Here is a 27,556-nt window from a genome sequence, read left to right as displayed (position 1 = left end):
CGATATTACCATGACAGCTACAATAGTTACTATAAGCATCACCTTAGATTGGGTATAATTGAATTATTCGAGTGCACTGTCTCTTTCACGAAGAGATGAATGGTCATTTGAATTTCACATGGGCCCATTTAAAATGTGTAATAAGGATCTTTGAATAACCAGAACACCAAGATTATCACTTACTGGACAGTGATTATATTAGCAGCAATTATCGTTGACCTGAATTTGCAGGAAATGAAAGACCATGGCTGTGCCAAAAAAGCCTAATACTCTATTTCAAAGTAGTCCGAGAAGACTTTACTCAGTGGGTTCTTGCCAAAACTTGACCTCAGACTGACCGGCTACCAAAATAAACACAGACAGCAATTAGGTGTGCATGTAGAATTGGTATAACTTCAGGTCAGCGTTTGCTGAGTACTTCATTCTGTAAAACTCACAAGATTTTCCTGAAAATGTCTTAGATGGAGCTTTTTCTCTCTTTTTCATTTTTCCTTTTCTTAAAAAACAAAAAGGGGAAAAAGAAAGAAAAACAGGAATGCTGGTCATTGATTGTTGAGGTACTGGTGGCCTTTTCAAAGGTAGTCCAGATTTTCTCCAGGTTCTGCAAATTAAAATCGATTACAAGAAAACCATAAACATAAATAGACCACAGCAATTTTTCTTGTTTTGTGTTCTACTGTATGAACTTAAGGTCACACAGGAAAACATCTATAAGGCAGGGTGACATGTCCAATTTAGTCGTATAACCTATCATGCTCAGCAGTAAGGTAAGAAACAAAGGCTGCTAAATGGGAACACATTTGAGGGCACACAGGCACAGAATAGACTGTGTCGGATACAAATAATTTATATTGTATATTTAATGGACTTGCAGCCTTACAGCAACCCCAAAGAAGGCTGACAGGAGCAGAGAATGTGATTGAAAGTGTTTGTGTTGTCTCTGGCATGATCTATGACTGTCTTTTTTAATTTTAGTATTGTGTCATGCTCTATTTATTAATGTAGAAAAAAAAAACGAGATGAGGGCTTCAATTAAAATTGGACATCAGCAGTACTCTATATTTTACAGCCAATTTGCTTAGATCACAAGGTGTATGGCTACTCTACAATCCCGCTGAGTGCCAATAATAAAATAAATAAATAAAAATCTGGCCCTCATTTCACTTTCAGAAATCCTTCAGTGAGTCCTCCAGCAGTGAGAAAATCATTACGCTGAGCTTTACAAGTGCAAAGTGGTGCTTTCTTAAATGTCGCTCTCACATGTTGCTTTTTTGTGTGTTCATTGTCTTCCCTCAGAGGAGGCCAAGCACGAAAGTTTTCTTATTTTATTTGTGACATTATTAAGTAAAATAGTTTTTTTTATTAATACTGAAAATAATTTTCAAAGCCAAGTGGAATACATTTGTGAGCTTTCTTTCTCAACAACTGTGGGATTAGCTGATAGAGACTGCATCAGACTGGTTTGATGCAAACCATGCAATTTCCACCAGCATGTGTGGTGCTTGTATTGCGCTTGTGTGATAAAGTCTGTATGCAATCACTTGAGGTTTCAGCTGCATGCTGGCAGGTTGACAGTCTCAGAGCACGAGGACCGTACCAGCTCCAGAAACTATTTTGCCACCCCATCCATCAGCATGGACCTTTTCTGGCAATTTCCTTCTAAATATACACCACAAAACCAGCAGTCATCAATAATGCTCTATGTCAGAAACATTCACTACCAGATCCAGACATGGAATTGTTCAATGGCATTTTATTAGACTGTACCTTTGGGTCAGTTTAGTTTGATTTAACGTAATAAGGATAAGGTAGCAAAGTTCAGCTCTAACAGGAGTGAAATTCTTAACTTTAGGGAGGGCAACATTGTCAAGCAACGACGAGTGAGAAAGAGAGTAATTGGTCGTGAAATTGTCATCACACCGGCAGACATTCTGAGACTGCTCAGAAAGTGATAACCTTCACGATGGGATGCAAGGTTATGGATCCATTTGCTCCCCATGGCCTCCCCGCTGAATAAATGCACTGTCAAACCTGAGGAAATATTTGTAAAGGGGCCCCTGTTGGGGGTGTTATGAGAATAGTGCCAGCCAGGTTTTGAATGCAAATGACAATTATAGTGTATAAACAGCTCTCAAGCATTGGCTTTTGCCAAAGTTGTTTGAATTCATAAGCAAGGCGCATGGACCAATGGTTTAGACAGGAGCACATTCTGGCCATAGGTTGGAGTCTTCTCTAATGAATTTCTTCCTCAAAGTAAAACATAATTATTTTTAATTTAGTTCTATACAGTAATTTATGTATACCAGCCCAAACAACATCATCATCTGCAGCTGGCTTGGAAAAGTCCCTACATCCCCTCTTACACTGAGTCATAAATGCCATGTAACTTTTAATAGTTACAGAAGTTTAATTTCTCTGAAAGTTATTTTGTAACAGTTGGTCTCAAAAAAAAAAAAAATGTAGCAGGAAGAGATGTTTTTACTGGATGACCACAGGAATTAAACACATCCTGTGATGTTCAATGGAGCATTTAATAATTATTAGTCTTCGGTTGAGTGCTCCTCTGGCTAGCAAGAAGTATGAGTGTGGGAGGCATTATCCATGATGAAGAAGAGTTTTGACAATATCCTTCTCTCTAGTACTGCATGCAGATTGTCCAGATCCACCTCCAGGACTGACTCAGACAGCCTTCTGAATATGTTTGAGGTGTCATCAAGCCCCCAGTCTTTTTGTCCCAGCACAGGGGAGGGAAAAAAAGAGAAATAGCACTGGCCACCACAGATTCATAATACATGTAAAATAAATAATGCCACACACACTGGACCAGAATCCTTTCAGGAAAAAACAGATTCAAGACCTTAATGTAGAGAGCTGCACAGTTTCCGATCCAGTTTGCTTTCTCTCACCAACTGAACTTCTAAGTTTCCAACATTGTAACAGCAGTGGGAATCCTGGATCTCCTTTTATTTCCTGGTGGTGGGCCTGCACATGACACAAAACCACCCTATACTACTGTCCTTGTGTTGCACTTGAAATCTGAAGTGTACAAGGACAGGATGGTCCATTTTGGTGGGAATCATTACGATATTATAACCTTTGAGTTATTTGCCAGGAAGTATTGGTCGAGATTTCCCCACCTTTGCATCCTTATCTCATTTCTGTCCATAGATTTTAAATCCCATCAAGCACTGTTGTTTCAACATAAAACAAACTACAACTAGCTGAATGAAAAATAAATAAATAAATAAATAAATAAAAATGAAAGGATTCAGCAGATCATCATATTTTGCAAGACCCTCACAAAAACCCTTGAAATATTAGCACTCAGTGTGAAACTCATACCTAATCATCTACATCAGAATTTCCTACAAAGGTGAGATCTGAAACTTCTTTCAACTTGTTGAAATGAATTCATGTACTGGGGCTGCTTTATGCGACATCCTGCTAAAAAGCCTTCATATGCAAAGCATCTCTGAAGAAATGCTGGAGCTGCTATGAGGGGCAGATACAGAGGACCAGCCATACAATTACGTGACAAGATGTCAAAACATGTAATGTGATTAAACTCCTGAGAGATTTAACCGAAACCAGTCCCCACAGAGAACAAATGTTGATTTGCTATAGCTTATTTTATATGTGCAGACCTGAGACCTTTTGTACGAAAAAAATCTGTTTTCTAACTTGCAGTATATTTTCTTGCATGATTAAATTATAATTTGATCTAATGAAATTAATCTCAAGTACTTTAATTCCCTCTCTTCCTCACTCCCTCAGTATAAGTACACTATAACATTTCCCAGTTTATCTGTTTTCAGTCTTAGCACAAGCGCTACAAGTTTAGGTAATTGTGACTGAAACACAGCTTCTGTTTAACAAGATTCTCTCTTAATATTGGTATTCAACGGCATCAAAAAATATGTATTCATCTTAGTCACTTGAATGTGGGTGCATAATTTTTTTTAATACATATACATACACACATACATACGTACAGTGTCACCTCTAAGCAAAATAATGTGGTCCTTGAAAAAGCTTGTGTGTCGTTTGTTGTAAACTTTTATCAACGCAGGAGTTCAGATTACAGCAGGGTACCCATTTTATGCAAATAAGATCCTACTTTTCATTTTTGTGTATGTGCCTTTTGTGGAGTGACAGAAACTGACTGTTTTGCCAGCTGTATTTCCAATCCCCAATGGCAGGAAAAGTGTTTATCCTCATACACAGAAAAAAAAAAATCACTTATTTCACTGAACCAAAAAGTCATTTTCCCTACTGAATGTACTACCACTCACTGGTGAGGTAATGTGCCTTGACCATAAGCATTTACACGCTGCTGTCAACCAAGAGTGTCATATCCCACATGGAGTAAAAAACACAGAATTCCTCATCTTGTCGAGTGTGAAACAAGATACATAAGCACTGACGTCAAAGGCATGTGAGAGGAGTCTTTATGCAAAAAGGTTAAGGATTTCTGCTAAGCAGAACAACGTGCAGGACAAAAAAAGGGGACTTTTTTCAATTTAAATGAGGCTCTCACATTAACTTCAAAGTGACAGAGAAGTAATTCCCACTCTTTGCTGGTGTTCATTTTCCCAAGCTAAAACCTTATCCTCTTCATTAAAGGCCCATCCTTCCTCATTCCCTTAAGCCTGTCATGTTCAAACAGTGTTCTCAGCTCCTTGCTAGGCTGGATTAATGAAATATTTGATCTAAAATGTCAAAATAAGAAGAAAGCAGCATGGACTAGGGACCACAGCAGTTATCACTAAGAGAGAAAAATATAATGAGGTACAGTATTTTTTTTAGTCTTCCTTTGCCTTGTACAGTGCAGCTTAAAAGTTCAAACAGATTGTGCCAAGAGGAAACCTTGCAGCATGCCTTGGAATGACAATTACAGGTTGAAAACAAATCTTCCCCTTAGGTTGACATAGCCTGGTATTCTCAGATCGTTCTCTCTTCATTTTTATTGCATTCTTAAATGTTAAGATTACAATTCTGCAATATTAACTATGATTAGCAGTTATGGGGAAAACCCAAATGTAAGATAATTAGTGTGCAGTAAGGAGAGGTCCAGACTATGGCTAAAGAGACACTCGGTAAATCAAACAGCATAATATTCATTACCATTGTTATGCAGCTGCATACACGGCTATATGTTTCTCCAGTTGGAAAAAAATTAATTAAAAAAATAATACCACCACTCTACAGTACCACCTAGTGAGTTCAACCACATTTAGGAGTCTTTTAATGGTCTATACAGATCATCTTCTTTCTTAGTATCATACTGGTCTCTTTCTGGTACATCTAAGACTTTGTTTTGCACATTCATCTGTTCATCTGTGATTTTTTTTTTTAGGATCTGTGGTTTATTTTAGGTATGATTAATATTTATTTCTGTGATTATTTATACGTCTGTGCATACAGGTATACATATATGGGTTGCCTGTTTATTTAAATCTGTCCCCCAATCTTTTTTGAGTGTATTCTTATTATATAAATGTGAAGCTCTTTGAATCTCAAAGTGTGATATTGGCTATACCAATAAAAACTGAATTAAACTCAACTTAAATGAGGCTACACAGCTGGACCCCACCTGTCAGAAAATTGCAGTCCATCGACTAAGATGGTCACATCATTGCAAGTAAGTCAGAAAATTCTGTAAACAGCAGCAAGGCTGCTATATGCTCCCTCTGCTCCATTTTCTGTTGCAAATCCCACAACAACACTAGACTAGTTCCTCTCTTGGGAATAAGTATCTAATTTCTTTTTCAGCAGAAGTTTCTATATACAGTATCATGCCCTTTTCAAGGTGGTGATGGTCAATTTGTTACCAGAAATCTCAAAATTCCCACAGACATGAGTCTTTTGCTTGTGGGAATAAGTAACTAATTTTATGTTTCTATTCAGGAGTTGTCTTTGTGCACAGTATGTTAGCCTTTTCAAGTTGAAAGGCCTGTACTGGACCCTCATTATTCAGTAGCTTGACACGAACTTTAACATTTGAGTCTACAGGCTTTGCAACAAGCATCTACTGTTACAGAAAGAGGTTAATTCGATGAAGGTGCCTCTAATTGACTGGCTTGATTACGCATGACTCCCTCACTTCCCTTAAAACACTCCACAAAGAAAAGCTCAAGGAATCTTAGAGACGAATTGAAAAGGTTCAGTTTAACTTCGACTTCTAGACTCCTTAATCTTCAGTGACTCTAGTAACTACTTTAAGCTATAACATCCGTAAATCAGGGCGAGGGTGGGGCACTAGCCACACCCCCTAAAATTTGCTGCTACCCCCGCCTGGCAAGACTGTCCTATGGTTTCTAATAAACATGAGCACAAGAGAGAGGAAGTCACCCTACAATTAGTTGAAACACTAACTTGTTATTTACTCCTGCTTAAAACAGATTATTTTGGATTTCAAAATTTTATTTGGTTTTCATATGGACCCATTTTCCACTTTAATTGCAGGAAATTAACTAGGCATATAATTCTCTCTCTCTCTCGCCGGGCACATTTTTCAAGTAATAATAATAATAATAATAATAATAATAATAATAATAATAATAATAATAATAATGGATTGCATTTATACAGCGCTTTTCGGGACCCCTCAAAAGCGCTTTACAATGCCACTATTCATTCACTCTCACATTCACACACTGGTGGAGGCAAGCTACAGTTGTAGCCACAGCTGCCCTGGGGCAGACTGACAGAGGCGAGGCCGCCATATCGCACCATCGGCCCCTCTGGCCATCACCAGTAGGCGGTAGGTGAAGTGTCTTGCCCAAGGACACAACAACCAAAACTGTCCGAGCCAGGGATCGAACCGGCAACCTTCCGATTACAAGACGAACACACAACTCTTGAGCCACGATCACCCCGTAATCTATATATTTGACAACAAGATAAAACTGAAAATTCTGTTTTTTGTGTCCCACCACAATATTTTTAGAGGCCCCCAAATGGCCACCCCTATGAGAAAATTCTGGAGGGTCCACTGTTGACAAGCATAGAGAAGTTGTGTGGTTTATACTGGCTAAAAAAATAAGATAACCACAAGTTTTGGCTATTCCTAGTCTAGAACACTTTACTACCAAGAGACATTAATTGATTAATTAACAAGCTGTGCTGAGCCTGAAGACAGATTTTCAGTGTCATTAAAAATACTGTGGCACTGTTTTTACCCGATTCATTATTACAATAAATTATTCTCAACACCAAACCTCATCCAGAGCAAGTTCTGTAGAGTTTCAGTTTAAAAATCGTCTGGAAGCAGCACATTTTCACTAATTCTTTTCCAAACAACATTCAATCAGTGCAATAAAGATTCTCCACTGAAGAAGTGCAGAGTGTTTTATAAAATACTACCAAATGCTATCAAAAGAAGCTATGCAGGTGGTTATGAAGAAGTGTTTTTATGCTTGATGTTTTTATGCTTGATTCCAATATACTGAAAATAAAACTGAGTTTTTTGGCACAACTTGACCTACGTCCAAAGGTGCACGGAGGAAAAATAATGGTCTAAAGAAGACAAAGCTCCAGCAAAATGTATCGTATAAGGAACAGATTTATAACTTGACTAATGTGTTTCAACCTGTAGCCGTCATCAAAGTCATAGAGAAATGGATTGCAGACAGGATTGTAAACACCATAAATACCCGAGTAGAAAAAAATGAATCCTAATGAGAAAATTTAAAACAACCAATCATACAGGTCCAGTACATCTGTTCACCAATCCACTCAAGTGTGTGATTACACAGAAAAAACTAAGTAAATAAAATAAACAATAAAAATTACATCCAGTATATTTATCCACGAATGGAGCACCAGCAAGGATGTGCTGGACATATGGTCATGTGATATAAGGCTAGCTGGTTTTTCTTTCTGCAATATAGTTCTTGGTGATCCTGCTGAAGGCTATAGCCCCATTGGTCAAGTTTAGCTGTATGTTAGCATTAAAAGACAAGTTTCCCATTCTTTTTTAAAATACTGTTGGAACAGCAGCTAATAGAAGACAGATTTGAAAGCTGATCAGTATATTTGCCGACTATTCACCACCAAAATTAATTTTCACTTTGGTGCTGCCAAAAACCTGATGTGATCTTCACATGTCCATCATTAGACAACGGGGGCAGAGACACCTCACCTGAATGCACTGATGAGTCAACCGATCATGCCTTGGGATTGTACAGATGGGAAAGCAACTGATTAAAAAAATAAAAACAAAAATACAGCACTGCAACCTTATGAGTCTCTGATCATGACATCAGAGCAAATCAGAAGAAAGTCATCAGTTAAGTTTATCAAAATTACAACACCTTTAAGGAGTGCTTATTGCAGGGCAAATATATATTTTTTAGTCCCACATTGGTTTCAATCAAGTCAAACTACTTCATTTTGACCCAATTAGCTGTAGACATCAAAACAATGACATCCCCTTTTATGATGAGTGGGTTTAGTTTTAGATGTTTTAGATCTTAGATATAAAGACATTAGTTGTCTTAATAGTAGTATTAACTTAGAATTTGTGTTTAAAAATAAAATTCTTAATTTTTTGATGTCCAAGTTCTGAATTGTTTTTTTTTTTGTTACATACTAAAAAAACAAAACAAACAAAACAACTTTTAAAGGCTTATTTAGCTGAAACTTGAGAGAAAAGCGACGCGCTAACAAGCCCTTTTCTGCATGCAGCTAACAGCTGGATATTGTTTTCATGCAGAGAAATAGACTGAGGCCCTCTAGCAAGATTATCTTTTGAGACAGCTTAAGACAATATTTGCATACAGCACCAGAGCAATGAAAGTAAACTTTTATTTTTTGTCAAGAAAGGTCTGACAGCTAGTACTCTCATCTGAATATGTGGCATTGTTACTGTATGAATATTTGTACTTCAATTTAAGTTGTCAATCACACAAACCAACAACACAAAAAAAAAAAAACAAAAAAGAAAACAAAACATTGTTTTGGTAATCAAATTGTGACACAAGTTTGACTTTTACACCTTTATCCCCAGCTTAACGATATGTGCCTCGTAAACATTTCTGTTATACAAAATGTTCCTTTTATGATACATCTTTTCATTTTAAACACATTTGGTAACTTAGAATAATTTTGAGGAAATCTACAAAAGAAAATACACATTAATGCACATCACCACATCTGTATGTGACATGTAAATGTGATATGTAAAGGTATTGCTGGAGGTGACAGAGTTGAAGATGTTAAGACTTTCTCTGGGTGTGACTAGGAGGGACAGGATTAGAAATGATTATGTCAGAAGGACAGCTCAGATTGAATAGCTTGGACACATTCAGAGAGGTGAGGCTGAGATGGTGTGAACATATGCAGCGGAGGAAGAGTGGATACCTTGGACAAAAGATACTGACGATGGAGTTGCCAGGCAGGAGGAAAAGAGGAAGACAATTGAGAGGGATCGGGGATGTAGTGAAGGACGAAACGCTAGGTATAGGGTGAGATGGAGAGAGATGATCTACCGTGGCCACCCCTAATGTAGGCAGCCAAAAGAAGGAGGATAACATCTACTGTATGTCTGTCATGTATACAGTCAAAGCTGGTTCTTGGTCAATGCAACTTTTCCTCCCCACTCAAGCATCATTTTTTTGGGTGGGTTTCCTTTCATTCCTCTTACTTTATCCAACTCCCTCCTTCTCTCCCGCTCCTTTTACACAAATTCAAAGCACACATAAAAGGAGGGAGGTGGAAATACATCATTTACTGCTCCGCCTTCATTGATGGCATACAACATCAAGTGTTCAGAGCTCCAGCGGAAGAGACCTTAACATTACCTGTAAATGCTGAAGCTTTAGTTCTTGCGTTGTTCATGTTTTCTCTTTTAGTACTTTGTCTGACTTTATTTGTGTGAGGATTTATACTTAAGGGCTATGAATTTAATTTGACCGCCACATAATTCCCTCACAGGGGTATTGTATTACAGCTTCGGACTTTTATAAACTTTGCTATTGAGTAACTCTGCATTGCAATGCACATTAATGTACTAAAATCAACTGATTGAACTATTTTCACCTCTTTGTCGGCTAGTAAGGGACCTGCTCAATCTACCACTGTGGAAGACTGTACGCCCCACATATGTAACTTGAGAATTACTTTAAACTACTGTATGCATTTTGTTTTCACATTAACAACCACTTCAATATTTATTCCAGATTCAATATTTAATGTGTGTTCCAGCTCATTGTTTTACAGTCATAGATCAGAGACCTCAAGGAGTTATTTTTATAATGCTGAATGAGTAAACACTGAGTGTGCACAGCATAGCATGCTTGAACTAACCTTTCAATAAAAAAGAAAAAAGTTAACAAAAAAGTGCCCATATATATATATATATATATATATATATATATATATATATATATATATATATATATATATATATATATATATATATATATATATATATATATATTTATTCACAAACTAATTCTAAGCTAAAGCTACACTGTCTGTTTCTTTCCTTTAATTGCTATATATCCTATAACTTTCGAAATCAACTGATGTTGATACAAAACGTCTAAGATTTCAGTACACACAAATATTCTCTGAGTAGTTTTGACTTTTGTGAATCTTACTAAATGTGTCTTCAAAACAGAAAACCACTCACTCACTTGGAAAGAAGAAAAATATCAGACCATTTCATTCTTGTCCACAGAAACACTGAATGGATTCTCACTGCTTTTAGAAGACAGTATGAGTGTCTTCTGGTTAAAAAAAATGCTCCTAATGGCACTGCTCTGTTCGTTTCACTCGTGTTTTTGCTATATAAATAAAGCAGACATCTCAGGTCAGAAGCCACTAATCTATCACCAATCTGCCTCATGATCTTTGACTTTCACCAACAATATGTGCACTTAAGCACATTTAAACAACATTTAAAGGTTGCTGCTTTGCCATCATTCTCCTTGAGGAATTTACTTGGGTCCAGCATTACTTTTTCACAAGCTATTCAAGAACTTTAGAAGAATCAATGGTCTTTTTTGCTCTGCTGTGAGCTTAACTGAATGCTTTGTATGCAGACAAGGTTTTCATAATTGTCTCATCTGGGGCGACCTTATAAACAATCAAATTAAAAGACGAGGCTATAATCAGATATAACTGATGTTGACAACTCAGAATAAAATATAAATAGATGCTTGCCTCAACAGCAAAGAGGATTTTCCTCTGTGCCCAGCAGTGCTCGAGTTTACAGAGTGGCATTACTCCTTTTTCCTGCAAGATGCTACTGAATGCAAACAAAGCACTGAATTTTAAGCCAGTCAAATAGTACAGTGCACATTTTTGCGTCATTGCTTTTGAATAAGTTACCGATGTCTATCTCTGAAATAAATGTAGATTTGGTCTTCAGAATATACCGCAGTTTACATGCAACTATTTTAAATCCTAAACATATAAATAATCAATAATAATGTAATGTAAGAGTAATTTTTCATTTCAACACATAGATAAAACATCACTGACTGACAATTATTCAACTGGACTGAGAATAAGAATAAATTTAAATTAAGCAGCTGAGCTTATGTGGAGAGGTTGGTGATGTTTAACACGATCTGCTGCTTAAATGCAATAAGTATATGGGTATTTTTAGCAAATTTTTCATGTAGACTGGTGAGAAAATTTTAAATTGAAGTATATTAGTCTCTAATTTATACCATGTCAATTACCATAATCTGTGATTAAACCTTCATTCGATGGAATTACATGCATTTACAGACCTGAAATAGACATTCAAGAAAAGATATCTATGCATCTGTGTCTTCAAAAAGGCATAAAATACTTAACTGGCTTTAGCATGTTGTCTTGTGTGTGTGTGTGTGTGTGTGTGTGTGTGTGTGTGTGTGTGTGTGTGTGTGTGTGTGTGTGTGTGTGTGTGTGTGTGTGTGTGTTGGACATTTCCAGTCTAGATGTTTCAAATTGTGTATATTCTGAAAGAAAGATCAGGCATAAAATTCTGACCACTGACAGATGAAGTTAATGACACTTTTTATCTCCTCAATGTGACACCTGTTAGTGGGTGGGATATATTTAGGGAGCAAAGGAGTATTTTGTTGCTGTGTTAGAATGAGTAAATAGGTAAGCACAAGGATTTGTGAGAGTCTGACAAGAGCCAATTTGTGATGGCTGGATGACTGGGTGAGAGATCTCCAAAACTGCAGCTCTTGTGGGGTGTTCCTGGTTTGCAGTGATATCTGTCAAAGTAGTCCAAGGAAGGAACACTGGTGAACCAGTGACAGGATCATGAGTGGTCACTGATACATGAGGGGAGTAAAGGCTGTTAGTGCTGGTTCTGATAAAATGGTGTAGGAATACAGAGTGCGTCACAGTTTTATGAGTATTAGACTCTATAGTGTCAGATCAGTGAGGTTGCCCATGCTGACCCCTGCCCACTGCTGAAAGTGCCAACAACGGGCATGTGAGCATCAAAACTATACAACAGAGCAATGGAAAAAGGTGGCCTGGTCTGATGAATCATGTATTCTATTACATCACGTGGATGTCTGGGTGTGCATAGTGCTTACCTGGGGAACACCCAGCACCAGGATGGAAAGAAGGCAAGAAGAGGCAGTGTGATGCTTTGGACAACCTTCTGCTGGGAAACCTTGGGTCCTACCTTCCATGTGGTTGTTACTTTGAGAAGTACTACCTATCCAAGCACTGTTGAAGACCACGTACAGCAGTGGTGCCCAACTCCAGTCCTCAAGGGCCGGTGTCCTGCAGGTTTTACATATCACCCTCTGTCAATACACCTAAATCAAATGATTAGCTCATTACAAGGCCTCTGGAGAACTTCAAGACGTGGTGAGGAGGTAATTTAGCCATTTAAATCAGCTGTGTTGGATCAAGGACATCTAAAACCTGCAAGACACCGACCCTTGAGGCCTGGAGCAGGACACCCCTGATGTACAGCCTTTTTATTGATGGCTGCGGCCTCTTTTAGCTGGATAATGTTCCCTGCCAAAGCAAAAATGGCTCAGGAATTGCTTGAGGGGTACAACAATGAGTTTTGGTTGTTGACTTGGCCTTCAAATTCCCCAGACCTCAATCCAATTGAGTATCTGAGGGATGTGCTGGACAAACAAGTCCGCCTGATGCAGGCCCCACCTCCCAACTTACAGGACTTAAAGCATCTGTTACTAACACCTTGGTGCTAGATACCACACCTTCAAAGGTTTAAGGAAGTGCATGCCTCGATGAGTCAGGGCTGAGTTAGCAGCAAAAGGGGGACCAACAAAATATTAGGCAGGTGGTCATGATCGGTGTATTTATACTTGATCTGAACCGATGCTTCTCCTAGAATAGTTTGTTTACATTACCAATTACAATTGCCAACAGAACCAATGGAAGCAGGTAGAGTTGTTTTATTGGCTTTTCACCAAAAGTCATGTAACCCTGGCAACAAACCACACAAAGACGGATACAGAAACAAGCAGCCAAGACCCAAGTATGTTCCTCATTAGGACATGCTAGAGAGTGCACATTTGCCATAACGACTGCACTTTACAGTATGATGTTAAAGTACAGTCATTTTCTATTTATGGAGGTTGCCACTTTGCACCTAAATGGGCAGGTCTTTAAAAAGAAGTAAAAAAAATTGACCAAAGTGAGTATTTTTATCATGTCAATTACATTAGCCGTTTTTCTACTGTGATTTGAACCATTGCGACCGACAACATTATGTGTTTACATAGTATAGAATAGATTAAAATAGCTCTTTTGTTTTTTTTTGTTTTTTTTTTTTTAAATTCATTGAACTGAATCTCTTCCCATAGTACAGAGAGAAGAATAGGTGATGTCAAGGGTGGGCGTGGTCAATATAACAATCTTTCCTATGGAATCAGCTATTGTGAATATCAATGAGAGAGGGAGTCACACTGATAATATGCTGTTCTGCCCTCACCACCTGTTGCAGGTCATTTCTTAGGCCTGGGCACCATGTACAGTTAGTTAACCATTCAGGAGGTAAATGAAGGGGGGGGGGGGGGGGGGGGGGGGGTTGTTACTTTAAATTTACAACGGGCCCACCAGCAGGCCCATTTTACAAGCACTCTTTAAATGACTGTAATTCTGTTACTGTTCCTCTTTTTTAAGTTACAGAACTAGTTATTCCAGATGGAGTAGATGATGGGCCTAAGGAAGCTCCCCTGTGGTGTGCCAGTGTTCAAGATGAGAATAGAATGATGGGTGATCTCCCATCCTGGGATCTGTTACTCAGGAGGTAAAGTATCCATATGCACAGTGAACTGCCCTTAGTGTAGGGGGTTAACAGTGCATTCACCTCACAACAAACGGTCCCTGATTTGTGACTGGGATGAATCGTAAAGTCAACTTTATACAGTGTCACAAGCTAGTGCGCAATCCCTGCTGGTCCCAAACTCAGAGAAACAAGCAGGTTGCATTTCATGAAAAAGTTGTAATTGTAAATGCAAAATTTGATGTTACTGACACTAGAATGTATTTCTAGAACCTGTTTCTACTGTAACTGGGAACACTAAACAAAGATAAATACTATTACTGAAGTGTGATATGAAAACATAGTGACAATATTATCTGTCTACACCTACAAATGCTGAAACAAATGTTTAGTCAAACTATTGTGATTGTACGGTAATCTGCTTCCTTCCTGTCTATTTGCCTTTTCACAAAAACATTTATTTTGAGCTGAGGTAAATATTGATTTATGCTAATAGAATTTCAGTCAGCAAGCATACGGACACTTGCAAACACCCTCACAAAAATCAAGAAAATAATTTGCATATCTGCCTCTGTCAAACGTCCCCCCTCAAAACTCAGGCTGACAGTGTTTTCATGAGAGAAATGAAAATATATATATTTCTTCTATTTATATGTTTCTTCCAAGGGTAAATGCTGAAGAGAAATGTTGCTTAAAGATAACCTAAGGTTAATAAGTTAAACCAATAGTGGAATATGCTAATTAGACTGGCATCAAGTGAATAGGAAAGTAATCCATCTTTCATCCTGTCAGGCTGGGACATCAACAGCATTATAAACATTCAGTTTTAGCTTCTCAAAGTTGCCATTAAAGTTTTGTACTGGTGGTACAATTGCCAATTCAATAAGGAGAGGAGACCATTATTCAGATTCCTTATTACTCACAGACACAACTGATGAGGGTTTCTTATGGAGGAAAAGTTCCACATGGCTTACACTCAAACAATCAGACTGGGGAGCTAATCAGCACAACTCTTATTCCTCTGTTGATCAGTATACTTCTCAAAGGCACTGAGGTCATTATTTTTGAAGGGACGGACTTCATTTCAACACCAATATATATTCTCAGTGATTCCAATCAAAAGTTTGGTATTCCTAAACATACCGGTACTTATCTGACCTTCCATCCATCCTCATGAGGCCAGTTCCTGGAAGTAGTTACTGTACTCTATACATTCACAGATTTTACAAGGTGAAAGCACTAGAGCTTAGAAATCAAAATGCCCCTCAGCACTGGGTTAGATTTTACTATACATAATCTGACTGCACTCGCAACTGCTATGAGGTCTGTCTGTTAAACATTTTTAAAAAGAGATACAACACATTTACAATTAACCAACCTGCTACCAAACAAACTGTTCTTATCTGAGAGACAGAAATCCATGAACAGAACAGGTCTCTGTGTTCCCCGTGTTTGAGATAAGAGGACTGAAAGAACATGAGATGGAAAATAACTGAATAGATGTGCAGGGAGTTTTTCATATTCATATCGAATATGAGGTTATTAATTTGGAAACTATTGGTGCTGCAACATGGAGATAACTTATATGCAATCATCTTCTCCCTTCATGCTCCAATGGGGTTCTGGACACGGCTTTCCACTCCAGCTGCTGGCCACAACAGTTAGTCAAACCCTACAACGACCTAATGCAGCTATGAAATTGTCTCTATGAATTTTCATCACTTTAAGATTTAGATAATGAAAAGTTATATTCTAAATGTGTAGATCACAGTCCCCCTGGTCCTATTCAAAATGAACAGAAAAATCTCTTCCAGATTTGACCAGTGTAAACTTTTATAGATATGCAGATATAAGTCCTATACATTCAGGCCACTGAGTCTCACAGCATAAACATAAATATATTTATTGTGAGTATGCATGTAGATAAATTAACATTTCAGCAACAAATCTGAAAGATGCAATAGTTAAACCGAAAGGGGAAAAAAAATCAAAAGGGGAATCTGTGCTGTGCTCAGAGTGGAGTCCTCCTACTGCAGCAACTCTTAAGCTATTGCACCTCTGTGTGTCAACTTCCATGGCAGTCTTCAAAAATTACCCTTATTTGTTCATCTCCTCAGATAAATTTCTTTGTTACTCCCCTGTGGTTGTTTGTTTGTACTCATCCCCCCCCCATCATTTCTACCTGACACTGACTACCGGCAGGCATTACTTGCTGCTTTGTTGAGCTCTGTTACTTCTTTATTTCCCAAAGCCGTGGATGACTTGTCTCTCTCTCACCAGCCTGGACAGAAAGCTGCAGAGCATTGCAATTTCATGCACCCATAACAGATATGACCCATGTGTGTCCATGTATGATCCACATGCACATAGTATTGTTGTATCTGATGAGAAGTTGTATCATTTCAAAGCTGACACGCAGTTCTCTTGTTCAAGATTTTTATTTTATATTTTGGGCCTGCTAAGACAGAATTAAAGGAAATGAAAGACTTTTGGATCTATCAAATTACATCTGTTAACTATTAAATTCCTGCGTAATACAAGTAATACTATACAAGATAAACTGTCAATCAAAAAAAATAGTCTAAGCTATTTTTCTGATTTCCATGCAACTCTCGTGCAGTGGATAGAAATACATAGACTGTTTGCCTTTACTGTGAGATCACACCTTTAACGTTCAATAAATGGACATTTAGTGTCTTTTTCAAACCAGCTTTCAACCCTTTTCCATACACCTCAATCATCAGATGCTATCCCACTGAGCGAGCCATGACAATGGGCTGCCTATGGAGCAGGGCATGGGCAGAATATCAATAGCGTCTGGCTGGCCTGAGCCACGCTACTCTTCATCTCTCATTTCCCAAATGTGCGCCTCTGGAAAGAACAGGCCAAACCCCAGACTAATGAAGATATCCTGCAGCAGTATTTTTTTAAAGTGTTCCCTACACACTTCTAGGGCATTACTATCTATACCTGTAGATACTAGAAGCTGGAATACACAGGGAGGAGAAGATAATCATTTTCTTGACATTCAAAGTAAGGAGGATTATGTACACACACTACCAATACATTTTTATCTCACCGAATCATTCCTTCCAGAGGAATATCCCTAAATCACCAACAAGCCTTCGCACAATCAAATAAAGAAATGTATCAGACTTGGGCATTAAGTTTTTGCAAATGGTACTCTGACTAAATACAGAAATAGTCCCAGTCATACTACAGAACCCTATACACTGCCCCTAAGAACACACTTTGCTGCATCCATTTTATTAAGTTATAGAGTAAACTAATTACAATATTTAAGCTCTCATACGACGGTATCTATTGACTCTATGCAGCTCAAGAAGTGCCCGTCTGATGATACAGAGGTTTTCAGCTCTACAAGCCAGACTCATGACATGCACGTTTTCTTGTTTTATGGTGATCCCAAGACCAAACACACCTCCTTTTAGCTCCTGGGAGGAAAAATGTCACGATCCAACTCGCACGTGTTACGTGTACCGTACATTAGTGGTACTCGGAAGAAATAACCCGGCAATCTTTGATGTTCCTTTCAGAGTAGGTAGAGGCATCTTTAGTAATGATACCAAGAATGTACTAATGCAGACTAAAATGCGAATCCCTTAACTATTGATCCTCTCCTCGGGTGCACGTTCTGCAAATTACATTTAGCCTTATGCTTTGAGCTTTGGATATACAGAGCGTTTGAGTAATCTGACGTGATAAGCTTGTAAAATGCCGTGCCTGGTGCCTGGGTAAAGCTGTGCAACATACAATATGAGTAATAATCCTTCACCATTAATTTAATTGTTTTCGACAAAAAATATTCAAAACGAATGCGATTGCGTCTACACGTAACAAGCTATAACGGAGGATCAGACAAAAACTGTATGTGTGGGGACTGATTTTTTTACATCTTTTACAACTTCACATACTGAATCCAAACAGCCTGAAGAAAACTCAAAAGTGACCAAAATTGATCCCCTTACCTCACGGGCGCAGCCGCTGTATTCCAAGTGCACCAAAGGTCATTGCGCAAATTTTCAGAGGACAAGATGCAGGAGTGGTGAGAAGTAGGTTACACTGCACAATACCTAATCCGGTTGTTAGTGTCCTTCAGACGTGGTCAACCCACTAATCTTCAAAAAAGCGAAGGGGGTCGGAGGGTTCCGGGTGCAGACGCTCCGCTTATAATCTTGCCACTTATGCGTGTGGCTCACTTTCTCTTGCGCCGATGTCAGTTAAAGTTGTCCGTATTTCTTTCACGAACACAGATGCACATGAACAAAAGCTGCGAACGTTTCCCTGTGCAAAAGAAGAAAGGGTCAACGAGGTCTTCAGCGAAGCCTGTTTACCATTCCTGACAGGTGGCAAGTCCTGCCACCCGCTGAAAAGATCCACACATCACCTAACGGAATGTGGAGACGGCTGAAGCCATAAAGCGAATCTCCGGGCAGATTACCCGATGAGTTGTGTTGGTTTTTACCCATTTCCTCGTTTCTTGCGCTCTGGCGCCACCCAAAGTTGGAGTCCAAGTGTCCAGGATTCCCAAATGTGCTGCCCTTTAACAAATTTAGGCCACGCAATTGGAGCTGAAAAGATGAAGATTTTGAGACACAGTACCAGTGATGATGTTTTTTGTTTTGTTCGGTGCAGGTTTTGACATTTGGATTCATTCTAACATCAGGTATCAAATCAGAGCATCTGCATATCGGTAACATTAAATTAATCGAAAACTTCCTTCATCCCTACTAAACGTCCTCACTATAGTTAAAGCTGTGCACCCCAGGATGCTTCTGTCACAACTAGTTTTCCCAGCTGGATATCCCGCACTGCAGGGCTGCTGCTTTTTCTTCCGTTTGCTCTCACTTTACTGCCTCACCGTTTGCGCCGGTTCCCAATTAACCCAATTAGCTTCCGAGATAAAAGGCAAGACTTCCCTTTGTTTTTAAGGCCAGCTCTCAATTTCTGATTTCCATTTCCTCTTTGTTTTCTTCATTTATTTTTCATGGTTATGTCTGAAATTTTTACCTCCTGATAAACAAAACATCCAACACTTTGCTTTCTTTTCACTTGTGGCATCTGAATCTTAAATTCAAACCTAATCCCAATCAGACACAATTTAAAAGCTAAAAAATTCCTTATTTATTTCGTTGTAAATTGTACATAAAGCCGAACTGGAATTATTCTAGTCTCCTACAGAAATCGACTTCTGTCTTGGGATCTCAGAAATCCCAGCTACAAAACGTGCTGGCAGTTTTTATGCAAAGCTGAATCTACAAATTTCAAAGCAGTCTATTTGTTTTCACTCTCTCCTTAACTATTATTATTTTTCTCTCACAGGTCATAATATCAATGCTTCTGGGTCATTTCTATTTATCACCTTCATTAAAATATGCAAAAATATGTGGAATGGAGAGCCTACTTCAAAATGATAATAGTAGCTTTTAATAGTGCCACTGAAAGGAAGAGTATAGCTATTATTTATACTTATTTAAGACACCTAAAAAATGTTGTATTACAGCCAGAGTCAACAAAGCATGAGTTCAGTATCCTTAACACTGACCTTTTATTGTCTCTGGGCTTATATAAAAGGGATTAAATGAGACTTCACAGACTTGTGTAAATGTGCTTTTTAAAATTTTTCATTTTATGTTTGAAAAAGAAGGAATAAGAAGAGATATTTTTTAGCATGCACTGCCCCTAAGTCTTGACAATCTGCATAGTATGTCTCTATCTGGCAGGGCTGGATAGATAGATCAGTTGCAATTTGTTCCTGTCTTTTCCGTAAATCTCATAAGCAGAGTGAAAACACCCTCAGTATCAAGTGTATTAGATGTAAGTGCTGAATCTGCATGCGAGATTGCATAGTATAACAATGCCTACATGCCCAAGACTTTTCTCAGCTTATCTTACACTGATCCCATATAAGCCCTGATCTGGAAATCTGCATGCAGATTTCATCAGCATTTATAGTGTTTTCTTCACACAACTCTTGAATATCCTGCAAAGATAAAGAAGATTAGGCCTAAATAGAGAAGGAAAGCTGAGGTCAAAATTCACCTGCAAAAACGGGAGAAAATAAATACGACAAGCAGAAAAAACAACTCCTCCGTAAAAGACTATTTAAATTCAAAGTTAGCAAAACTACCACTGGTGTCTGCTATCAAAATTAGTAAGTGATATATTGTTGGCTAGTTAGTATTAGTCCAACCATAAACAGACCCAAAGCCAATCAAACAATTATACAAAAAAGGCCACAAAAAAGTAAAGTGAATATCAACAGATCCATGAAAACCAGAAAGCAATGCAAAGGAAAAAAGGAACAAAGCAACACAAAAGCACTTGAAATACACTTGAAATTCATTCAGGGGCATAGAGGGTCTGGGGGGCAAGAGGTAAACTACAACTTGAACATGATGCCAGCAATGTTCCCTCTAAGTGTTAGGCTGCGCGCGTGCGCAATTGTGCACTGCTGGCACGGTCTCTGCGCACAGAAAATCTGCGTTGCGCACAAAAAAAATCTAACCTGAATTGAAATTAAAATTAAAACTTCAACAATTCTGTTTTGCAGTGTTAGTCAGTAAGTGACTGGCTGCTCCCATATGGGATTAGAACGATGCCAGCTTATCCCATAGTCCAGTCAATCACCGGTGTTTTAGCTAGCAAAGCGGCGTGGCTGATGTGGAGTGAAGCCACTTTAATGACAACGTGTAGAACCGTTGGAGATGTGAGCAGGACAGACGGAACAATTGATGGAAAAAGTGTGGACTTTATACCAGTTTTTAAATTGTGTTGATATGCCACGTTATGATAAAAATATATGCAATGTTTGGTTTTCTTCCTGAATACTATCGTTGTTTATATTTACTGCAGGAAGAAACGGTAAAAACGGCGTTTTATAAGGAAAACGCTCGAAAGCACTCTCCGCGTGTGAGCAAAACCAAAACCAAAACACCCCCACCCTTTCCGATATGAAAAAAATGGTCGATATGGAAAAATGTACCATATCGACCAATCAAAAAAAATGATATGGCAACATGGTATTTAGTTGTTAAGAAACGGGAGTTTTAGGAGTGACGGCGGTGTTTTGAGATGTGAGAGATTTGCAACGTTTAGGGCAAATTTTGTGTAGTTAGTGTGTAGTGTAGTCAATAGTTTAGTTGTGTGTGTCAGAACAATGAGGTGACTGCTGAATGTTACAGGTGTTACAGGAGTGATACATCTCCTGTTGTCAGGCCTGCAGGTATCAGGCTGTTGTTCTCCTTTATCTCATAGTGGACAGAATTTATTTTTTGGAGTGGCACAAATAATTTGTGCGGCATCAAGTTTGATGAAGAACAGCTGATTGTTCAGTTAATATTTTTGAAATGTTTGTTAAAAAAAAATGCCATGGCAGCATTTTTAGGTAAACAGCTGCAAAAAACTTTGTTTTCAAAACTCAGTAACTTTTTTTTAAGAAGTAACTATATAATTAATTGCCCAACACTGGTCATTATAAACTATATTTTGCAGACAGAGTTACAGGACTCTCTTCCAGACCACAGACTCATACTCATAATACAAGTCAGAGCTTTATAATAAATAAATGAATAAAAAGTTTTGTTTTCAAAACTGGAGTTGGAGAGGTCATGAACAAGATTTTTTTTTAAATTTTCACTTACAATTTTCATTGTAAGTGGGCTAAAGCAGTTAATTAAAAGTTGTCTAACATAAATGTAAATGCTGTAATTTTCTTATTTTAATAAACCATGTAACTTGGATGGATTCGATGCTGGCGTGACTACAGTGCACACGTCTGTTGTTGCTCACAGTGGTCCAAGGGACCGCTCAGGGAGTTTGTGTGTTCGCTCAGACACATGAAAAATTAGAGGGAACATTGGCTGCCAGTTTATCATAGAGCCAACACATAGGTACGGAAACCATTCATGCTTCCATTCACAGTCAATTTTAAAATCCCCAATTAATCTGATTCCATGCATCTTTTTAGAATGTGGGAGAAGTAGCTGCACAGCTAAAGAAAACACATGCAGACATGGCATGAAAGGTCCCAGATGGGATTTGAACCCAGGCCCCTTAGCGTGAACACTTAAAATGACCAAAAGAAACAGAAAATGAATGGAAAACATGCTTTGAACAACAAGAACAGCACCCATGATTGCTTTTTACTGGGCTTTTCTTGTGTTACTGATCACTAAAATGCTTTTAAAAATAACTACAAAGACCACCAACAGTTTTACATAATACCAAATCCAACAAATGCTTGCAATGTTTTGTCTTGTATTGTGTTTGCATAAGTGTTGGTGGTGCAAATCTCTGTATCTAGATTATTTAGAGTTGTAAATAGTGATCCACAAACCTGGGCTATAAATTTGAGTTTGAACATATTTTTACTCAAAGCTAAACAACCATGAAAGCAAAGAATTTGTTTAATGTCAATTTAACTTCTGCTTATCATTACCCATAAAAGTTTTCTTCACCCTATTATGGTTTTATGTTACAACTATTAGTTACAATGCATGTAATTATTATACAGCCCATAAACAGCAACTCTGTTAATAAATGTCTCACTGTGTGATTTAAAGCACAAGTGTGAAAAGGATAGTGCTAAAGAGAACTTCTCTTATAACAGTTATTTTTAGTGCACTAGATCTTTATTATAAGTTTATTTTTTAAATAGATTGATTTTAATTTCTGGCCTTTTTTTTTTAAACAAACAAACTATTTGTAGTTTTTTGTTAAAAAATCATATGACATACTTATATTTGTTACTATGTTTCTGAAAAGACTGAAAAGACTGAACAGAGAAATTGCTTTCAATTATTTCCAGTGACTTCTCAGGTTTCAGTCTAAATTGTAAACAAGTCTATGAAATTGATTCATAACTCTATCCAATTGGGTTTATGATCTCAATCTCCAATTTTAAGTCATATTCATTAAATCCTGATATTCATTTTATAGATTAATGTCCCATTTAGAGTACAATAGAATTTGTGACTAAGTAACTGCTCACAGTACTTGAGGGCTGTAAAATTTCAACTGAAACGTATAATCAATTGAAAAAAGTTTATTTTCTTGAAATGCAAGACTTACAGGCTCTAACTGCCTGAGTCCCTAGGTTGGGCTCACAGTGAAAGTAAAAGTCACCTGGGAGATCTTCAGCTCCCACCTCCAGCAGAACTTCAACAACATTCACACAAAGGCTGGGGACACTGAGTCCAAATAAAGCTGCTCTTCACTTCTGTTGTTGTGGTTGTTGCATGGAGCTGTTATAATGGTAACCCCCAAAACAGATGGTAGACACCAGAGGTGAAGGGAGCCATCAAGCTGAAGATAGAGTTTTCTCAAGCTTGGCCCAGCTTGTGGGATTTCTGCAAAGGAAACAGAGTCTGAGGGCGACTTGCCCATTACCAGGGCAGTGTTTAAAAAAGTGCTGCCTGTGTCAAAGCCCCTGGGGTGGGTGAGATTTAGCCTGAGATTCTCGATGTTGTTTTCCTGGCTGAGAAGCATCTGCAACATGGCTGAAGGTCCAGAGCCTGGAGTAGCAGACTGGGGTGGTGGTCCCACCTCTTTTTAGGATTTTTTTGTTGTTGTTTTATTGTCATTTTTGCCTTTATTAGATAGTGTAAAAGTGAAGGTAGACAGGAAATAGGGGAGAAAGAGAGGGAGAAGACACGCAGCAAAGAGCTGCAGATCAGACTGAAACCTGGGCTGCTGTATTCTAACCATGTGGAAGATGGTCACCCACTGAGTTAAAGTAGTGCCTGGTGGTAGGGGATAGTGAATATGAGGGAGGGGTGGGTACTTATGTAAAACCAAATGAGCATGGTTCTCATTTCTTGTAACGAGATATACATTTTATAGACACAGTTTTGTAGGCTACACCAGAAAATGTATGAATGGAAGGATAACTGGCTGAACAGATAGATGGGTGGATGGATGAATTAATGGCTTTGAGTATTTATAATTAGCATACTATTTTGCTATTTGTAACAAGAACCACAAACATAATTTGTCAGTGGAATAGGCGATCGTGGGGCGATCGTGGCTCAAGAGTTGGCAGTTCGTCTTGTAATTGGAAGGTTGCCGGTTCGAGCCCCGGCTCAATGTAGCTTGCCATCACTAGTGTGTGAATGGGTGGATGAATGAATGTAGTATAAAGCGCTTTGGGGTCCATAGGGACTAAGTAAAGTGCTATACAAATACAGGCCAAAACGCAAGAATTCCTGTACAAAATAAAAGAAGCATTGTAGCACTGACATAGAGTCAAATAATGAAGTAATGTGACATGTCAGGTGTTTTCCCTCCATGATTCCTTGCATACCAAAAGATTGTCTCTCAAAATAGCACAAGGGGGAAGCTGTGGAATCCTTCAGCAAAGGCTCTATACTGACTGTGTGACTAAAACTGTTTAATCAATGAGGTGCTTCATGTTATACTACAGCCGCAAGATTTGTGATGTGCAGGTGGGAATGTTATTGGGGATTAAAAAACATATTTGACTCTGAGACAGGAATTAAAGCAGCTTATGCTTCTCTACACAAACTAAATGACTGAGCTCAACAGCAGTATTGAACATAATTAATCACCACGTAGATGCTGGAGAAACCTTATTATGCAATACAAGCTACTTCTCGTGAAAATGGTCCTTGAGGTGTCCTTTATTGATTTTTAGGTAGGCTGGAATCATTTGTCCATAAACACCAAGCTTAATCATAATAACTCAATCTGTCAGGTTCAATCAGTAGTCTGGCCATGACTGCGAAGAGATGTTTAATCTAATTAAAATCCATTTGTGTAGTCTGACAGATCCATTAGCCAACGGATTTAAATAATCTGGTATCGTTGTTAAAGCACAAACAATAACAGATATTTCAGGGAGAATTAGTGCTAAATGGCTCAACATGGAGCCAATCCACAAATCTCACAGTAAGCTCCCCAATGAATAAAACATGTGGATTATATCACAGTGATGTTGAGATTTTGTATGTAACAAGTCACTGTCCTTACTTGTCATGCAAATAAAGATGTCAGACTGTGGTCTCTTTTTTGCCATGCAGTAGCATTTCTTGACCTCTTAAATGATTCATAACACAGTGTTATACAGATATCTGACACTGTATCAAGACTAAGCTTCGCCTCATCTTTGATTTAGTAAATAAGCCAGGTTCTCTCTGTCTTTGCTGAAATACTGTACAGTTACATATGATAATTATTTTAAATCCAGTTTTACTAAAAAAAAAAAATACTATAATTTTAAATGCTGTGCAAATTGTAAGTACAACACATGCTATCAGTCTGTCTGCCTGCCTGCCTGTAAAAATATAGAATCATATGATTTAGTACTTTCAATGGACAGTTATTAGTATTAATTTGTTCATGTTTTATGTGATGTGTGTATAGTGAGAAAAAGTTGAGCTACTGCAAAATTATATGTAATGGTATCATAGACACCTGCAGTGACTTAAGTGGGTCATGTGTCAAAGTAATATCTTCATGAATGACAGGACACAAAATGTTCTAGTAAAACAAGACAGTTTTAGAAGTCATAGAAGTCAGTGCGTTTTTGATTAGGGTGGTGCAACTCCCCCCAGAATCTGGAGCTTTTAAAAATTAATTTATTATATCGTTGACCCTTTAGAGTCAGGGTCATCAAAATCCGTAAAAAATGATAGAAAAAAAGTTCCTTTATTTAAAAACATCAGTGGATGTTGGATTCTCTAAATTAGCAAGCAAAGATTTTTAATGGCCAATATAAAGATTACATATGATATATCAAGATATATAAAATATATATTTATGTATACATTTAATAATGTTTTAATTAAACTACATGTGTGTTTGTGTGTAACATGTGTGAGTGCATGTGTGATACTTATAGTATACACTGGCTGTGGCTAAGGTGGCAGAGCTGGTCAGCCGCTAATCAGAAGGTCGGTGGTTTGATCCCAGGCTGCCTCCTGGCTGCATGCCAAATGTCCTTGGGCAAGATACTAACCCCATGTTTGCCTACTGGTGGTGGTCAGAGGGCCTGGTGGCGCCAGTGTCCGGCAGCCTCGCCTCTGTCAGTGCGCCCCAGGGCAGCTGTGGCTACAATGTAGCTTGCCATCAACAGTGTGTGAATGGGTGAATGACTGAATGTAGTATAAAGCGCTTTGGGGTCCTTAGGGACTGAGTAAAGCGCTATACAAATGCAGGCCATTTACCATTACCATTTACACTGTTTTAGCTAATATTATTGCAATCATTTATTATTACTTTGCAATTATATATAATTGCACTAGTAAAATACACTTAGGTTGTGAGAGATGCACAAGTGTGAGGATAAAATAAGTATTCATAGTGTATCAATGCATTTTCCCATGTAGAGGAGGTGTAATAATGGTCCTAATCCATATTCAGAAGTCCTAAGTATTGCATGAGGTCTTTATTTGATGAACCAGTTCAGCGTTACATAATGAAAGGTGAACTCATCTTTGATTCCACTGCTCTTGTATTCATCTTGTAGCATTTCTGAATTATGCAGCACAAGACATAAGATGTGTCAAAAACATGTAATCCATAATTAAAGACTTTTCAATTATTAATGTAATGCAAATTATGAATAACAGTCAATACATTTATCATTGCTGAATGAAACTCCATGAAAGCAAGAGTTTTCCAAAGGAAATATAGATTTACATGGAGTAGAAATGTGAAATTTATGCGCTTTTTCTTTTTAAATGGCATGCTGGAGATATGAATCATTTAAACCACATGAGAAAACTGACAAGGAACATCAACATGAAGTAAGCATTTCTCACTATTATATGAGATTATCTGTGAAATCTCTATAGAGGCAAAAATACAGATGCTGGGGGAAGGAGAGGCTGGATAAAACCAGTGGCATTTGATTCCTAATGGTATGTCATATTAAAAGATTTAGGAAATTGACTGTGTTTACTAAAAAAGTGTTTCCCCTTAGACCGTGCACATGAGCTGGAATAAAATAAAACCAGAGGCTCAGTGTAATATTTAAGGCTCAGTTTTTGTTTGTTTGTTTTGTCGTCTTCTTTTTAAAATTTTGAGCACTTCAGAAGTTTGACAAGCATGTAACTTACCTTTGAACACAACATGCTTGCAGGCTTTGGGAAAATACAATAATTTACCTTATGTTCAGTTTACCTTATGTTCAAGAATTGCACAAAGTGATCTATGACGCTCACATGTTTAAACAGTAATCATGAAGTTACCATCTGTAGCTTTGTTGTTTAACAAATAGACTAGAAACAAGGGAATAAGCTTGTCTTGGGGTTAAAGTAACCAGTTGTTCTCACTGACTAGCCTGTCATACCC

At 38.0% G+C, this 27,556-nt stretch overlaps 1 protein-coding gene across 6 annotated transcripts in view; it reads right to left on the bottom strand.

Moving 5' to 3' along the window:
• LOC113035231 (protocadherin-15-like) overlaps positions 1 to 18,701 on the bottom strand; it is a 222,786-nt gene extending 204,085 nt beyond the window's left edge. For all 6 annotated transcript variants that reach the window (XM_026190643.1, XM_026190644.1, XM_026190646.1 and 3 more), the window contains exon 1: positions 18,211 to 18,701. The gene's annotated coding sequence lies outside the window, so the exon portion shown is untranslated. The remainder of the gene's footprint in view (positions 1 to 18,210) is intronic.
• Between the last annotated feature and the right edge of the window lie 8,855 nt (positions 18,702 to 27,556).

Source organism: Astatotilapia calliptera, chromosome 13 (assembly GCF_900246225.1).
Source record: "Astatotilapia calliptera chromosome 13, fAstCal1.2, whole genome shotgun sequence".
In the NCBI taxonomy this organism is placed as follows: domain Eukaryota; kingdom Metazoa; phylum Chordata; class Actinopteri; order Cichliformes; family Cichlidae; genus Astatotilapia; species Astatotilapia calliptera.
The sequence above is the reverse complement of the archived record's forward strand: the minus strand, read 5'-3'. Positions and strand labels throughout refer to the sequence as shown.